At 41.6% G+C, this 19,197-nt stretch overlaps 1 long non-coding RNA gene across 1 annotated transcript; it reads right to left on the bottom strand.

Annotated features, from left to right (window-relative positions):
* Positions 1–3,202: 3,202 nt before the first annotated feature.
* LOC311270279 lies at positions 3,203–10,549 on the bottom strand. The gene is made up of 4 exons (XR_014624248.1): positions 10,443–10,549; positions 8,211–8,646; positions 3,383–3,526; positions 3,203–3,299 (listed from the first exon to the last, which is right to left on the bottom strand). It is a non-coding gene; the product is annotated as an uncharacterized lncRNA (long non-coding RNA).
* Between the last annotated feature and the right edge of the window lie 8,648 nt (positions 10,550–19,197).

Genomic DNA, 19,197 nt, shown 5'->3' on the forward strand with positions numbered 1-19,197 from the left:
ATGACTAACACTCACCGACATTATGTTCTCTCATCGTCCTAATGTGTGATTTGATATTAAAACAATCACAGGCGATGTAGTCATGTTAGCTTGCATGTGTTTTCGGTGATAAAGTTTCTGGAATCTGCAGATCTTTACAGAATGAAAAACTTCTTTACTTTACGACATGATAATATAAAACAATATGCATTTAAGACGACAAGTGTAGTTAGTTTTGGAAATAAACAAACAAAATGCATTAAAACAACCTAGAAGTCTCTCAAGCAGGTTGAAATAAATATTAAGTTCTTCGTCCTCCAGCAGTAATTCCAGTGTTTGACATATTGTCACGCTGCACCACAAACTTTGATCTGAATGCAAACTGAAAATGACACACGACTGTCCCACGTATGCATAAGGGGAAGGAGATGTGTTCAGCAGCTGCAGGTTCTGTGTGGGCCTGTGGATCGGTCGCCCCAGGTGAAACCCCATCATCCTAAACTATAATTGGCTAGGTTACAGTGCATTGTTTTCTTTCAGATGAAGCTACTTTTTGAGGACTTGTCTTTCAGTGGCTTCAGAGACAAAATAAGTATTTGATTATAGACATTAAAAACATGATACCTGCTGCGTATCTCTCCATAGATTATCATAAACATGAACAAAAAGAGCAATAAATGAAGACTTACCATTCCTCAAAACTCCCTGAGTGCATTGTATCAATAACCCTTTTCTTCATCACCCATCAGCTGCACATAAAAACTGACAATTCACATGCATAAAAGTTTAGTCACCAAGTATAATCGGTATATAATTTTCACCCGGGGCAACAGCACTTTAGAGAAAAGCAACCACCCCGAGTCTTGTAAAAGTCGTGTCAAATTCTCCGACTGGCTCCCTGTAGTGGTAAACGGTGTCCAAGACTAAGTTTATTACGTGTAAAATGTCATTAGGCCAGTCAAGGCACATATTTCTCAGGCTGTTCTGGCGTTGGAGGCCGACGTGACAGGCCAGACTCTGATTAGTCATATTAGGGGAGAATTTGAACTGACACGCCTTTCAGGGGTTAAATCAAGTGCATGCCACCTTGTTTCAATCAAACGGCGTTCACACTCGCAGCAGAACATTGGGAACATTCATCCTCAGGTCGTAAGTACGCTTTTGGCCCGTAAAGAAAAGGGCCGGTGAGAAAAAGCAGGTTTGTGAGCAACATCCAGAATTCTTCACAGGAGCCAGACAAAAGAGGGAAAAAAGGCAACCGATGACAATATTCTGACAAGTTTCTGCTGTAGAAGACATTTTGGTGGAGCAGACAGATGAACGCCCACATTACGAAAAAAAGATACAGCACAGAGAATTAACTGTTCACAAATACACGTTAAAAGTGACCTTTCTTTCACTTAATAAACTAGAAACATTTGCACAGATGCTATAAAAGCAATGTCTATTCATTTATTTAGTTGGGGTTTTTTTTAAACCAAAGTTTTACCAAATCTACTCACTGGTAATAAAGTAACCTTAACAGACTTCTTCAAAATGCCACAGTGGAATAAACGCCCATTGTGAATTATGTAACAATGACAGAAATGCTACGTAAAAACATAAATAAATAAAATAATAACAATCATTCTTCACCAAGAAAGCAGGAAACTTGGCCAACATGTGGCCAATAAAGCTCGTCTGCCCAGAAATGTTCACAGAGGCTCAACTTCTCACAGTCACCATCGACAGGCAATCATGTTTCCATACTTCCTCCGCTCCTCTAATGATGTGATTTTGTTTAATGAAAAACATTTGCACTTAGCAACTTCTGAATGAATGAGGCGTTTAATCCAGCCATTCATAGCTATCCAGTTCTGTTAAAAGAAAAAAAAAAAAGACTCCAAGCCAAGCCAGAGACCACAGTTCAAGACTGTGTTTCAACATTTGTAAGTGTGAAACCGCTGGATGTTTTTAAGGAGACCTCCGGACAGTTTTCAGATGTGTTTGTGGCGACAAAATAGGTATTTAGAGCCAAAGCACGATCTTTTCCTCACCCCGACCCAATCACCATAATAAATGTGATGATAAGTTAAACTGAACATTTCTTTATGTTGCAACGTTTCCATTTCTCTCTTGTCACAACGCTGTGCTTATGCTCTGGTTACATTTAGGCACAAAAAACACTTGGTTATGGTTCGGAAAAAATCATGGTTTGGCTTAAAATACCTGTTTTTGTCACCATGATCACGGATGGAGATAGCTTGGCCTCCCCTGAAAAATAGCCGGTTTTGGCTGCAGGAAAACTTTCCTGGTCGTCCTTAACAATTTCTACTGGTGTAACTCTAGCTGTAGGTGGACGTTTGGCAGCCTTGTTGGCTGTAATAACGCCAATACTGTCCCCTCCACCTCCTGAAGTCCAAGTCAGCTAATAAGCTTAAAATATTAACGTAATATGTCACGTTTGCTACAAATGTCAACCTCGGACGTCGGAGAAAGGTTAACTGCCAAAATTATAGCCTGGCGACTGGGCTGCGTCAGCTGTTTGTGGCGATCGAAGCAGGTATTTTAAGCCAAAACATCTCTGAGTGGTTTTTGTGCCTAAACCTAACCAGACAATGAAAATTGAACCTATAAGAAAACACACAACAAAGAAATGTAAAGTTTCAAAATATTGGTCGCGTGCAGAAAAGTACACTGCAGATATTTACTCTCAAACGCATTAACCGGGTTGTTTCGAGTGTCTCCTGGCAATAAGAGCGAAGGAGAAAAAGGTATTAAAGATTGAGCATGACAGCAAGATCATCAAGTGTAAGAATTGGAGGAGGAAAACGAAGGAGGATCTAATATGTCAGTGGTGGAGAGGAGGGGAGGAAAGAGGGACGCGAAGGGCTTCTTCTTTCAACACCTCATTTACTTCAGCCACACAGCTGTCTGTTTAACCAGTCGCTGCACATCGGAAACATCAGGGCTTCACACACTGGCCATTCTTCACAATAAAACTGTATGAAGGCCATGGTGGTTGGAGGGGAATACCAAACCTGAGCTCACACTCACCGGTCTGTGGATGTTCCACTGTAGCGCTCACCTTCACTGTGAATAAGACCATTTGCAGGCTAAAAATGTAAATGCCTGCGTTCAGGTACTTTGAGTTTATCACTTTTAATTTGAAAGAGTGCGCAGAAACAATTTGTAGAAATGCAAATTTACTCCCACAGAGTTTTTATTTGTTCGTTTTGTAGAGGACAGATGTTGCGAATCCAACTCAATTTGCTTGATTTCATTTATTTTACAGAGCCATTGACATCGAGCCAAGACTTTAACGTGCGGGGCCAGTTAATCTGGGAAATGAAGGAGAGAAAGTGAGTGTTTTGCCTCGTAAAAGGTGCAAAAGAAAGTGAAGTTGGAAAACACAATTCATTACCGTCCGGTTTACGGCCTTTCAAAGTTCCTGACAAAGCTCTTGGTTTTAGGCTGACGCTCTCTTAAATGTTGTTTTTATGTAGAGTACGTGCTGCAGCAGAGCCTCCACTCCACTGTTTTCTGCCTCCAGCGCTCCAGAGCTTTCCTGCACGATGAAATAAAATATCTGAAAAAAACAACAGTACATCTACATAGAAATGATGAAGATTATTGGTTCTGTCCCGTATTAAGTTATCTTAACCAAGGTCTGATTATGCTTCCCTACAAAGCTCATCAACATTCAGAGTTTAAATCCTTCATGTTCTATAGGGTGTAAATGAATTTTTATTAAATTAAAGGGGTGTAATTAAAGGAGATAACACAGTACAGAAGCCCTGAAAGGCAACTGACAAATAATCTACACTATTTTTTTTTTGTTTTCAAAGGACACTTTGTCAGGATAAAGTTTCCAAAGTGTCACTTTGCCTGCCGTGCTCAGATTTTGTAAACTGTTAATAATAATTAGGGATCTAACATATTTAAAAGAGCATTTTTAGCTGAACAGTGTAAACAGCGATTCATATTGCGATTGTTTTTCGATGGAAACATCTGGCAGGCCAAATCAACAGGGCAGCTCTGAGATAAAGGGATTAACAATTCAAGTAATGTTTTCAAATTAACGGATATATTATATAAATTACAGGACATCTGGTTTATTTAGCAGCACTTTGTTTTTCGGTCTAATTCAATCTTAATTTCCATGCATCAACAACTCCTCTCTTGCAGAGGATGGACCTGAGAGTGACTTTCCTTTTCTTTTACGTTCTCGTTGTTGCTTCCTTTTTTGTGTGTTCTCATCATTTATCATGTTATTTGTTTACCAATATGTATTAGATGATTTTGCACTAATATTACCTTTATGCCTACTGTATTATTAGACTGAAGTGATCAATATATTTGGATTAACAATTCCTCTCCTGCAGAAAATGTTATATTATTCATTTATTTAAAGCTCCTGTTAGTAAGATAGTAATACTGTCACTTTGGCTTTTCCTTTTGGGATTGTAGCTTGGGTCGGCCACCACCTGAAAGCGACAGTATTTGACAAGTTGGGAATGAAATTTAAAAACTATCAACTATCTTACTAACAGGAGCTTTAACCCTCTTCTGACAAGGAACTCCCGAAAGACTAAAATCTGTTTTTTGAGGGAGATCTGGCCACAAAGTTACAGAAATGATATAAATTAAAGTAAACATGAACAAATAAACAAGAGACTATCTTGATATTGGATCACACCAACCAGAACTGGTTCACATTCTGACCCATGACTCCTCAGTATTGATGTTACATGAGACACAGCCATCTTCGAGCTCAGCCTTCATTTTGATCTCATCTACACACCGCTACAGCTGCTGCATCGTGTAATTAAATGTATTATTACCGCGTGTAGCTCGTCACAGCTATGCCCTTATAATACAAGTGATAATGTGCAGTATTATGTAATGACAGCCATTACTCATACAGTATGTCCTTTACCAGACTCTGTCATCTTTAAAGAGTGGCGGAGGTTTAGCTGCAGGGCGCAATCAGGTGATGCAACCTCTCACACCTTCTCTGATGAAAAAGACGGAGAGAGAGCCAGCTAATTATTTCACATGTTCCACAGGTAATAAATAGTGGGGAGTCAGGTGAAAAACGGCAACTCTGAGCTCATTAAGGCCTCCGCGCTACACAGATTTTGGCACTTCAGAAGGTTTCTGTCCATTTGAAGTCGGGAAGAAACGTGGTGAGTTTCATTAATAACCAGGCAGGAGAACAGACACCCTTTATATAGGTGGATGAGACAGAAGCAAACCGATGTGAAATCAAGCATGACTCCTCACACAGGTGGCCAATTAAAAACTGAGCATGTTCGCTGCAGGACGGGTCTTGAGTCGTGAGCCGAGGGTGTTGCATGTCTGCTGCTGTAATGAACGAGAACATGAGTTGGGTTGCAAGTACAGAATATTAACAAACCGTCCAGTGGAAACCAGCTCTAAGTATTTAAGAAAGTGTAATGGACATAGTTATAGTAATACACTCACAGTTACACTCTGTCATTATATTAAAGAAAGAAAATCGTTGATGGATCTGTCTTTGGCACAGTTTTGCTGACCTTAACATAATTTCGTCCTCTCACTGTCTGAAGAGAAAATAGTTTAAAAATCATTACGCTGACGAAGAGTTTGGATCCGGGTCCAAAGTTATAACTCTGAAGCTCGAGCTAGCTGATATCTGTGTCACGCTGACCGAGTACACCGCCTGCAGCACATTAATAATGATATTAAAGTCATCAGTTTGGCTTTCTTTTTACCTTAAGATATATACTGGGCTGAAACTCCTCTGCTGTTTATGAATGTGAGCCGTGGAGCTGCCAAAAGGTCTGTGCTTCAAACCCAGACCTCCTTTCAACGGTTGAATTATACATTCTGTTCGGGAGTGGGTTGATGTCTGACTTAGAAAAGACTGCAATAAAATTGTGCTTAAACATAGTTCCTGGCTGACTTCATTCCCATAATATACATCTAGAGGATGTCATAGTTTAATGGAAAATTAAAATGAATTAATCTGCAATTAAATGTAGTTTTAGAAAAAGGTGGAAAGGGTGAAAAGCTTAGTGGATTGTCGTTGTCACAATGGCATCTCACACACCACTCAGGATTTAATGGCCGACCGAACCGTCCGACAAGCAGCCAAAAAGAAAAAGATCATTAACTTGCATTTTAAAGCATTTTGTGTTAAAAATCTAAAGTTTTCACAGCCGATAACTCCATTTCCCCAGCAAAGGGTTTGACTAATAGCTGGCACAATCATTACAATCCCATAAGGTTCTTATGCATTGGAAATGTTGTTCGCTGTGCCAGTAAATAGGCCGGACCTTACAGTCGATACGTCTTGACAACAGGAAAAACAACCGTTTTGCTAGCAAGATTCAAAGTCAATAACATTGCGTACAGTTGGCAAACAGTAAATATAATTGACGATATGTTTAACAACGAGACTTACTAGCTAGCCAGCCATGTCATTGTCCCCAAATCAATATCAAGATGTTGACAAATAAACGATAGTCCATGTCTTCTGTCCGCCGCAGCCTGAAGTGGGTCAGTATCGATACAGACGCCTTCCTGTGGGTTATGAACTGAAGGATAACTGAATAAAAACACTGGTTGCTTCCATTATCCCACCAAGTGAGTGGAAGTAATTTCTTTATTTGTTAAAAATGTGTATTTTGTTCCTTTTGCTGCTTCTCAGATGTAGAATAAGCATGATAATGTGTTTATGAGAAAGTGTATGTGACTAAGACCCTGAAGTAGTGAGTAGTAGAGCCAAAGGTGTCGTCGATTGTTTTTAATGTCTGTGGTTACATACAGGCAACCAGAGGCACACTCGGACTGCACACACTGTACTTTGGCATTTATGCTGCACATAAAATTGCTTCCAATTTCCTTCTTTCTCAAGAGCAAGTGGGCAAACAACCAAATTGTATTTTATTCAGTGTAACTGTATCACCTACTACTGAGGTACAAAGGAGCTTCACTGTGAGCGGTCATGTCGCAGCAGAGGTCTTGTTCAGACACTCTGACAGCTGCTGTGATCAAACATGTCATCGTTCAGACACATGATGGTCTCTGTACGCACCCTGCCATCTGCAAACACATGAACTCATTCATCTTTAGTTCAGGGTCTGAGTCACGTATAATTTTCCAGGTACACATTATGATGTTATGATAATATGTATTACAATTAAAAACATTACTGTCCTCTGACTTGGAAGAATAATGGAAGTAAACAAATGCAGATTTCTGTCAAACTAATAATAATCTTTTCCTCCAAACAGATGAACATCAGTCGGTTTAATATTGAATCAGCTGTAGTCTTGGCCGATTCTCTAAGGTTACAGGATGCTGTCGTTTCAAAGACATTTAAGCAAAAATAATTCAGTATTAATATGGAAATTAAGAGTTTCCATATTGCAGTGCAGCCCAGAGCAGCTTCAGTGTGGTTATTTTACGAAATGGAACGACTCCATCTCCAGCTCCTCCCTCCCTCCACCTCCTCAACAGTGTCTGACTGGTGTGTCCCTTGGCTGCGTCAGGCACTTAAGCCCCTGACTAGTCTGATTTACAGGGATGAAAAAAGGGGAGTTAAGACGTTAGTCGATGAACTACAGCTACGCTAGCTTTCAGCGCTGTCCTCACTCCACCATAATAGTATTTTACCGCCGCCCGACAAAATTTACCACTGCTTCTAGCTTTGGGCTCGACATGTGCAGGAGCTCCAGCCAAAGACGGAAAAAGACAAGCCAACAGAGTCCTTCTGTCCCAAACGACCACAGACAGCCGCTGCAGACACGACTAACAGCACACAGACAAAGCAAATAATTAGGATCTGACATGACAGAGTCTGATGTCAGATATATCGCAGTCATGCAAGATCTCCAGAACTAATTTCATATTATGGACGCAGTAGCTATTCATTTTTCTGATATGGTGCTTCAGGTCTCAATTAGGGTTTTGTTGTTAATTATGTAATTAAGTTTGTGATATTATCTTTAACTTTTTAAGGGAAATAAACAAATGACACAGTAGATAATGATGGATTATTCCAAGTGATACTTGAGGTGTCTCTCTATTTAAAAGGTTATGTACACAAACATCTAAAAGATAAATAGGATCATTGCTGGAATCTCCCTCTTGACTACGTCCAGCATCACCCTCTCACCACAGATTCATCCCACATTTCCACGTCGACCTCACCCCGCGATGAATATGGAGGACACTGAAAGGCGCCACTATGCACTCGTACTCACACTCACTACATCATATCTGGAGTGAAGAACACAGTAATCCAATATCTGGAGTTTCCCCTCGGTCTGCTGGAGTTCCCACCCACCCCGAGGTCCACCCTTGGCTTCGGCCCCATGATTCACTGAGGACAGGAAAGGCTGAGTGGAGACATGTAATCCATTACTGGAGGAGACGGAGGAGGGCGATGGGGAGGAAGAGGAGGCAGGAGTGGAGATGGCGGCAGATATGTGGGACGGAGGACTGGAGGAAAGGGGATTTTGCTGGTCTCTGACAGTCCATAAGACGACTCCCACATACAAAGTGGAGATGCTGAGGCGGGCTTTGGGTGGAGCAGAGTAAAACATGTCTTCATTTCCTGGAAGGGCACATTTCTAAGCACAAAATATGTGTATTACTCATGCAGTTAATTGAACTCAAAAGTGCTTCCTCTTCATTGTTCTGTAATACAAGAAACCAACAAAGAAGGAACCAATAAATGAATGAATACAAAGGAAACAAAGGAAACAACATCTGGCACCATGATGGAGTCTGAGAGAAGAAATTTGCAAACGATGGCTAAACAGACTGTGAAGCTACAGAGCTAGAAAAGGACTCCATCATCCAATCACCAGAATAAATGTTGGCAATATATGTTTCTGCATACTATGGATATGTTGAAAAATGTCCTGATGTCTCCCAAAGACATCCAGTGCTTTCATACATGTTGAATCTCAAACAGTCGTCTCTTGTGCCTCAAACACAGGTGGAAAATGTCCTGACACTTCCTTGAAAATATCCAGTGGTTTTTAAGCTTATAAATGTTGAGGCACCGTCTCAAGCTGAGGTACCTCACTTGGCTGCCGTCGCACCAAGCTGTCGCCACAAACACAGCTGGAAAATCTCCTGACGTCTCTTTAAAACATCCAGTGCTATCATGCTTACAAATGTTGAGTTGCCGTCAAGCTGTCGCCAAAAACACAGCTGGAAATGTCCTGACATCTCTTTATAAGGCATATGGCTTTTTCCCCAGAAACAGGTGGAAAATGTCCCGAAATGTCCTTAAAAACATCCAGTGGTTTCACACTTACAAATGTTAAAACACCATCGCAAACCATGGTCTCTTGCTTGACAGCTGTCTAGCCTAGCTGTCTCCACAAACGCGACTGGAAATATGTCGACGTCTCATTAAAAACAGACAGTTTTGTCTCCACAAGTACAGATGGAAAATGCCCTTACATCTCCTATAAACATCGAGTGCTTTCATGCTTACAAAAGTTGACCCGCCGTCTCAAACAGTGGTCTCTTGCTTGGCTGCCATCTTGCCCAGCTGTTGCTGCAAACAGGTGTAAATGTTTCTGATGTTTCGTTAAAAGCATCCAGTTTCGTTGGGAAAATGACCCGACATCTCCTTAAGGATAAATATGTAAGAATTTTAGTTTGCTAACCTGCTAGCCCCGACCTGTCCTGTCTCATAGTATCACTCTGAGCACCCAGTAAGGACCGCTAAGTGTACGGCTAACTGAGCTAATTAGCACCTAGATGAGAAGTTAGCGGTTACTCTGCTCTACTATTGCACTTTTAAAAATATCCAGTGGTTTCATGCTTTTAAATGTTGAAAACACTGAGCACCAACATCCCTTCACTTCCTGACATGACAGTCAGCTCATAAACATGTAAAATGAATATGATATGACATAGAAATGTCAATATGGTGCGTGAGAATTTTAATGTTTCTGTGGTTTGCTTATTCGCAAAATGGCAACTTTTATTCTGGCGACTGGGCTGGAAATTCACTATTGTTATGACATAAAGAGACACAAAGAACAAGTCCAAAATGGAAGATTTGTATCTGCGTGTTGTCCAAAACACACATTAGGACTTTGGGCTCTATACAAGTGTCCCATTTGATATTTTTCTATTGCCATGTTGAACAGAATCCTTCTCAACTGTCTGTTTATTTATGGTTTAGTCATTCCCGTTCCTGGAGGCCTCTGTCCTTCATGTTTAAGATGTTTCTCTGCCTCTGCACACCTGATTGAAATGAATGGGTCGTTATCAGGCTTCAGCAGAGCTTTATAACGAGCTGATCATTTGAATCAGGTGTGTTGGAGCAGGGCAGGAGGCCTCCAGGAAGAGGACTGAAAAACACTGGTTTAGCGCATTCCTGCCTTGACCCTGACAGAAGCTGCCTTGCCTCGTCTGTCACCAAACTCTGCTCTCCTCGGCACACTGAACACAAAGTGTTTGCCAAATACCTGTCAAGATGTCTCCCACATTGTCTCGTCTTTAGCTTCAGACGCCTTCATGTACAACCTCGACTCCTCCCGCTCGGTCTCTGTTGTTCCTCACCTGCCCAACGACTGTCTCCTCTGTAGAAAACACCTGTTGACCCAGCTGCTCCTAATCAGCAATCAGTCCAAGTATTTATAGAGGGCAGCTAACAATATGGCTACCTTGCCTGTGAGTCATGTGCAGCTATTCATGTCTGCCTGGAATCTGTTTTGATTACCTGTTGCCAGTTTTCTTCCTGCCAGGCTTTTTTGACCTGCCAACTATAAGCCAATAAACCAGTAAAGAGCCTTTTAAACTACCTGCCAATGCCGAGCCTGTTGTTTCTGCATTGGGAACCACAATTCAACAGCTGTAGTTTTACCAGCCACGAGACTTCATCACATCTGAGAGGTGTCAACGACACAACGCTTCAATTTAACGTTCAATTTAATTCTGATTTCAGGATGTGGAAAACGTTTATTCCTCAGTATCTTTCTTGAAAAAGGAAATTCTGATAAAACCTACTTTATAGTGTTGGTTGGCTGTTCAGGATGCTTAATTAAGGAAGTTATGTAACGTTGACGCAGAGCGATGGGCTATTAAATGTTTGATTTGGACATTTTTGTGTCTTGTCTCCAGTCGACAGTCAGTGTTTGTTTCCCAATCATTCCCAAATCTGTGCCAACTACTTCAGTTGCCTAACGTTGATCATACTCTAACAGACCATGTGCTAACAAACTACCTGTTTTGTGTTTTGGTATGATGACTTGCTGAGCCAAAATGTTTTAAGTCTTGAGCAGCACACATGTCAATCTCAGACCGACCCCGCCTCTGTCACCCAAGATTTGTCTCCTTTGCTCCAGAGGACTCCTGCTGCTTTGTGGCGAGTTGTCTGTTTTTATTTATATCGACAGGGAGGAGAGGTGGAGAAAGCTGAGATGATGAGAAGGAAGGATACCAACACACCCACCCAACACATACTAGGACACGGCACTCCAGAGACGTCCTGCACCTGCTGTGGCCCCTGGCACGCAAGGCTCATCTCCACAAACACCTCATATATTATAGACACACATGCACACGCACAGCGCCACACACACTCACACACACATATGCCAACTGTATTTCATCTCTGTCTATGTTCATTTCTTTGCTTTCTCTCTTTGTGCCTTGTTTTGCAGTCTCCATCTTGCGTGTGCGCTGTCCATATGTTTCTAAGCTGGTTGAAAAGACAGAAAAAACACGACTGTATTGTTGTTAAGTTGTTTTTCTTTTATTCAAAGAAAAAAAACTGGAACCCTCAAGCTCCCCATGTATCCCTACACCCACACATGTATGCACTTTTTGCACGCACTACAGCTATTTTCATCAGAGTGGTGAGAAATTATTTCATTTTTGATGGAAAAGACTGACTTTCTCACTGGCGTGCCAGCTAAACGTTAGTAACCAACAGATTGTGTCATAATGAGACACAAGCTCGTAGACAACACGTTCTCGTTCCCTACTTGTCAAATTCAGCAGCTTGGCCTGTGGCCTTAAGCTTCAAAACATGACGCTCTACTCACCCCTCGAGCATTAGTTTTGGACATGAGGGCCTTGCAATAAAACATTATATGCTGGGCCTGGTTAGACTTTCAAAATAAAGCTTGCTGGCAAACAGATGACAAGTGGTTGCAGTTTAGTTAGGTTTAGGCACCAAAAACAATTGGTCAGGTTTAGGAAAAAATGTACATTAACTTGCTTACGTAACATAACAAAAACAAATCACCGACCCCTCCAACCTCCCCAACCGCCACCTGACTCGGACTTTCCTCGCTGGAGGAGTATCTACAACAGCAACACATTGACTAATTGACACACGTACAGACAAATCAAAGTGGTGCATTGTTTACTCTTTTATTTTGGGTAAGGTAATAATGATAAAGCACTTAATAAGTTAAATGTTGGAATTTTGAAATGAATTGTGGAGAAAATTGGGATAATTTTGTGTTTTACAGATTTTTTTAAGGACGCCCTGCTTGAAACAGGGGAAATCACAGAAAACCTGGACGTCTGGTCAACTGGTGCACAAAAGGAGAATCCATTCATCAGTCACAGAAAAACAGATCCTACAGAAGCAGTAAACGCAGCTCAGTGCGAGTAATGCTGTCGTCAAAGTGAATATCCTGTTCTGAGACAATGACGGTGATGATAAATTTGACATGCGGTATGATGAGCACCTTGATCCGCCTGTGCATCAAGTTGCATTTTAGAGTGACAACACTGGATCCAGAGGGTTCACCACAGACTCTGATTGCCATCGCTGCTGTAATGCTGACAGCTTAATCCTAAATATCTGATTCAAACGATGCCACATCCCATTTTAGATCCACTCCTGTCGTTACATCAGTCCACCGCTGCCCACATTACAAATAAAAACCAAATGGACAGATAAACATCTACGTCCATATACTGGATTTAGTTACATGGGTTAACCGGAAATTTGCTACTTCACATATTTCTTTTTCTTTCCTTGGTATGTGGTCATTTATACAGTTGCGGTATGTTTTAAAAATGGCCGTTGGGGCAAAAAGGTAATTACCTGTCTGGAAAGCTGCAGCCCTGTGCGGGGTTGGGCCAATTCAGTGGATGGAGGCCGGTGAGTGTGTGGAGGGGGGGGGGGGGTTGTTTATTTGTCAAACGTGGTTATTACCTCTGTCAGGCCCCCTTTGAAATCCCAGGCTTTTGAACCACTGATGGCGATGTAATAGCAAAAGTGTTTTCTTAGTCATCTCAAGCCTCAGAAAAGTCAAACAATAAACAGCTCTGCTCTTGAAAGCTAATATTTTTCGAATCAGATGTTTATTTAAGAGGCAACGTTGGACGAGCTGCAGATTATTTGTGTGATCAAAAAGCACTTTTCGCTGTTCAGCCCGCAAAGCTTTCAAGTGGAGCCACGTTCAAATAAATATGGAAAACGGCCTGTAGTTTAAAATCACACACAGATGATGAGGGGCTGATGTGTGTAGTCACACGCCGTGGGAGCTCGTGTGCTCACTGCGGGAATATAAATGGGGTTTTTAATTGTTTCTGACTCAGGTCTGTGGGCTGGGTCTGGGTAAAGCCAATTAGGAGACTGGAGGAAACAGTGAAGGATTGTCTGCGGAAAAGGGGCTATGGCTTTCTGGTAGGCAGGCAGACAGTGTACGCGGTTGTGTGTTATTGTGCACGCATGCGAGACTACTGGAGCATACTTTGTGTCTGCATCCGTCCGTGTGCATGTGAGTGCTTTTCTGTCTGTGTGAGAGACCGAGTGCCCTTTGAGTTCAGGGGAAGAAAATGTCATATGGCATATCTGATTACGTGTCGCAATGTTTTTTTGTACAGTATTTAGTTTTTTTTTCTCCACCCCCTGAAACTGAAAGCCCATGGCCACTGCAAAAGTATCTGGAGATGGAAATCAGACACAGAACTCTGGACAGACTTGGAAGCAAAACAGAGGGAAAAGCAATGCCGAGAAACCAGCTCTGGGGTTTTATGTGACTTCTGTGGTGCTTGAATTTCACCCATTGTTTTGCATAGTCAAAACACTGTTTCAGGATGAAGAGAGAAGTGGTTAGTAAAATTTACTCTTGCAAGAAACTTCAGAGAAGTTTTTGAGGTTGATTTTCCTTGTATGTGTGTCACTACTGTGTCACTAAGACCAGATTTTGTATTTTTTATTATATTTGGCATTTGTAGTTACTCTAAAACTGAAGTACAAGATTTGTGAGACACACAAAGAAGCAGAACAACAGGAGCGCCTTCATGCAACACATTGCTTTTTGTTGAACTCATGTTGTGAATTAAGTTCCCACTCTTCTCTATTCCCACTATTTAGTCTGTGATTTCTTTTTGTTGTTGCAGAATGGTGCCTTCTAATAATTGAGGCCAAAACCTGACATTATCATTAAAAAAAAGTTGTACTTTGCAAAATACAGCCAGAATTTAATCGTAGGGACAAAAATATAGGGGATCTGTGTTACCTACAAATTTGGTAGCTGTCCTTGGCTGTAGCTAGTTACCATTAGCTAATTAGCTCATGAATCAGTTACTCATAGAACCAGTAGCATTAGAGTTTGCCTGGAAGTCACCACAGGCAACGTGGTTCACTACAACGAGGTTTAGCAGGCTGAGAGTGAACATGGCTGGACACAGAAGTGGGACTGAACACGGCCTCCGAGACCAACAGAGGTCAGTTTGAAGACAGTGGGTACAGGATGGAGGCGATTTACAGCAGCTCTGACCAGGAATATAAAACCTGGGTGGTGACAGCAGATCGGTGCAGTGTCAGAGGAGCCAGAGAGAGTTGGGAATCACCAACAGGCATAAATGGCTTGTTGAGCAGGAATATTTTCACATCTTACTCTGTGAATTGAGGATTTATTTTGACTAAACTGGAGGTGATTGTGTCAAGACAAACCAAGACTGTTTGGTAAGGAGACAATTAGGTTAATCTTTGATCATAAAAGAAACAAACTTGAGTTCAGAAGGTGTATGGTTGTATTTCTCTGTTTGGTAAGGAAAGTAGGTGCAGGATCATTTCCTTTCCTGAGTTTATTTTGTTCCTTATTATGTTAAAAGCTAAGAGAGCATGTGAAACATAACAACTGCCACTGGCATATATCTTCCAGCTGAAACTCGCTTCTTGTGGTATAGTGGTATTAGGAGACATACAGGCCGGGGCTAGCTGGATAGCATGCTAACTTCAGTGCTCTTTGACACGACATAAACACTGTTGTTTCTTTTCATTCTGCTGATAATGTTTGTTCAGCTTTGGAATGTTTAAAACTATAATTCTGACCAATCGTACAAATTGTTGCTTGTTTATGTGGATGTTTAGTTAGCTTCATTTAGATTTTGCACTTAATCCACAAGAAGAGAAAAATACACTACAAAAAACCACAATTGCCTCTCGAGATTTGAAAAACACATCTTTTTTAAAGCTATTTTTACAGTTAAACAATGCATTCTTCTTTTAACCCTCCTCTGATATGATCTGAAGTCACTCTCAATGATCATATCAGTGATGAAAAATGTCAAAATGCTGCTCCACTGAAAGCTGCAGAGCTGCCTGTTTTACTGAATTTAATTTTCAGTACGAGCATGGAGAAACTAAACAAGAAGTCTCTATTTATACCTCATGTATTTACAATGCCGTGTTATTATAAATAATGAGGTCCCTAAGGTTTGCATGCTGACAGTGTGGTAGTTGTTACTAGCAGTCATTTAGCCACACTGAGGTCCCTGGTGGCCTTCAGACTCCACGAAAGAGAGCACCGGTGCTGCACTCACTGCGGCTTAAAAGCATGTTCACCTTATGTGAGTGTATGTACTGTATGTCCACACAGGTGTAGTGAAGTATGAGCGTAGGTATGTGCCCTGCATTTCTGTACGTGCTGAGTATATATGAGAGCGGTGGTATAGAGTATGTGCTCTGGTTATGTGTGTATATGCCTGCTTGCTGTACGTTCATGCATGTGTGTGCCTGAGGGTGTGAGTCAGTGTGTGTATGCTTTTGCAGTGCATTGATTTACATTAGCGTGTGTGTGTGTGTGTGTGTGTGTGTGTGTGCAGAGGCAGATGACCTGATTGGTGGTAGGGTGGCCAGCTGGTGAGGGTTAGTGTTTCCTCTGGAATGAAAACTCTTTGCTTGGATCATCACCGTAACCACGGAGGGGGGATGTGTGTTTGTGTGTGTTTATGTGCAGGGAGGCAGCGAGAGCACAGAGACAGTATGTTTTTGTGTGTGTGTGTGTGTTTACATATAAAAAGCGCATAATTGACCATTAGAGCCTCAATTTAACGTGTTGATGGCTTTTCGTTACCTTAAATTAAAACAATTGGAAATAACTTGTATGAGAGATTTTCTTTACCCCCCAACCAAGTTGGACGCCCCCAAACGACTGACTGAAGCATTTAAGTAATTTTGCTGATGCTTTTATTCAGAGCAGAAAAGTTCTGCGTGCAGCTTCAATTCCAGGACTAACATCATTATAATCAGTCTGAGCCACGATGTCAGAGAATTATGTTTTCATAATATACATTATTGCTGCTACACGTGTATGCTGTGCAGACAGTATTTCAGACGATAGGTCTGAATATTTTAGCCAGCAATAAGCTTTCTGTTCTGTCGACTGGCACTTTCCTCTCCAGTTTTAATCCTCACAGAAGCCCTTTCTGGATCCCTCTGTTAACAGGGCCTGATTGCGAGAAAAGTTGATTTTTGAGTCTCATTCCACACAGTGGACCCCAATGTCTTAATCAGACTGAAAAACTATGTTGTGATTTTGTTCTGGATTGGTTCATCCCTTATCTGTGCAACAGGTTGTTCTTTTTAAATACCTGCAGAGGCCCCCTCCTCTTGTCAGGCTCCCTTCTTTGGAGTTCCTCAGGGGTCTATTCTGGGTCCCATTTTATTTACTAATTACATGCTACCTGTGGGGCAAATCATACATAGACATAATGTTATCATTGCTACATGGATGATATGCAACTGTGTCCCAGTAAAGCCTGGTAGCACTGCTGTAGATCCTCTGGCACAGCCTTAAAGGTTAGCAATACTGAAGAGAGTACTTTCCAGTTTGATGACATAGTCTGCAAATCCCCGGCTAAATCAGCAACTAACTGTTGTCCATTTTCTTAGAATATGGAAAAGTTATGTTAAGTAACTAAAAGGTCCTTTAGATCAGGGCCACAATGGGAACCGTGGATTTATAATTTGTACACAAACATATGCAAATTTAGTTGATTTATGTACTGAGTAAATGCACCTTCTTCTCTGTTGTTTTAATTCTCTTAGAGGTGCTTTGATTGACTGATCTTGACTGTTATTGTCATGACAGGCTCGCTTTAGTTCCCATCAAGTAGTAATTCTCCCCTACTCAGATAAATCTCTCACAACAATGTCAGCCTTTTTTCCACTCTGGCCAGTGAAGTGTTTTTAGACATGCCTACCAGTATGTCCTGTTTGTCATTTGCTGCCAAATTGAAAGTTTGTTTTTCCCCCAAAAGTCAAAAAGACACCTACGGCACACTAGACTACAGCTCTGGGGCGGAAGAGCAGCCGTCCATCAAGTGGATGGTCAGTTGCTCAATCCCTGCAGTCTACATGTGGAAGCGTGAATCCCAAATTGCTCCTGGTGGCACTTCCGTTGTCGTATGACTGGGTATGAATGTTATTGATCCTAATCAGCAGGTGACGTCTTGCATAATGTGTGTCTGAAAGGGTGAATGCTGTTGTAAAGTGCTTTGAGTGGTCGCTAAGACTAGAAAAGCACTTTATAAATACAGTCTTTTTACTACAGGAACGCAGCCACTCTCCTGTTTTTCTCAGATTCACTTTCTCTTCTGTGTCTCACCTCACACATTCAGGCGGAGGACCACCCCTCCCTTTGTTTCCACTCTGTGTGCATCTGGCCGTGGGCTCGCTCTGGTCTGACTCTGGGCAAGGCAGGTCTGCCTGAGGCTCTTACTGCTCACCTGCTACTGTCCTGCAGGATGAGACGGAGAGAGACAGAGCAGCAAAGGGAACGACTTATCCTCTGACTTAAACTCTACGACCTACTAGTATCATTTTTTTAAAAGGGTTTAATAAGATTAGCATGAACATGTCTCAAATACACTCGGTCAGACACGTAGCAAGATTTTCTTGAACATCAGAGTTAAAAGTAATAAACAGGGACAGGAAAACATCACTTAGCCACACTGATACGTGTGTGGTTCACATGTTGGCATAAAAAAGTGTCTGCTTTCACATCCAGCAAAGACATCGCTTTGATTTGGTGTCAAATCCTGAGAAAAATATCTGGGTCTTTGGCTGCTTCTGCTCAACCATGTTCACCAGCCAGATGTTGACTCTGCCCATCTGCCATTCGGTACCTGGCAGGTAGTGTACAGTATATCACTGCTTTTTTTGGAAGAAGTGGCTGCCTGAAGGGAGTTTATGTGAATCGGTTCGACTCTGTCGTACAATAAATGTCTTGTAAAAACCAAAACATGGAGTAAAACAGGACGGAGACAGGGTACCATTACACGCCTTCCCAATATTTGGCAGAAAGATACTCAAATGTCAGACAAAGTTCCAGTTAAAATAAGTGTTTTTTGTTTTTTTTATGAATGAAAAAATACAAATTGCTGTGGTCATTTCTTTGGGCCGCAAGTTGGTAGTAAAAGAAAGTTAGAAGGACGGGACCAAGAATCAAAGGGAAGTGGAGGCAGGTAGCAAATGAAATAATGTCGGGAGCATAAAGAGCATTAAGTTAGTGGGGGGGTGAGGTGTGAAAGACTCAGGAAGAGAATGCGATAACATAATAAAGTAGATGAACTGCACGCACCCACCCCGAAACCACAGCGCTGTTGACTTTTACGACAAAATGGAAACTCCACTTTTGCTCTGATTTATTGCCGGCAAGTGCAACAGTTCTCCCTTCTCTCTCTTTCACTCACTTTCCCAGTTTTAATTTAATTTGTAGTGGTCAAGTCACCGCCCATAAACAAAGCACGCACAGATGATTGATGATGCAGAGACACACCCTCCCTGCCTATTGTGTATGTGTTTTTGGAAAGCCATGAATTGTCAGTGAATTACATGCTCCACACATGTTACAATGCTGCTGTGGTGAGATTTTTTTCCCAAGCTTGGTTTTGTTCTGTGTTTCACGGAGGGCAGTGGGAACTGATGAAAAGTCCTTGGGAGGTGTTTGATGATGTGATGGCAAA

Source organism: Pagrus pagrus (genome assembly GCF_965226575.1).
Source record: "Pagrus pagrus genome assembly, chromosome: 15".
NCBI classification, from domain to species: domain Eukaryota; kingdom Metazoa; phylum Chordata; class Actinopteri; order Spariformes; family Sparidae; genus Pagrus; species Pagrus pagrus.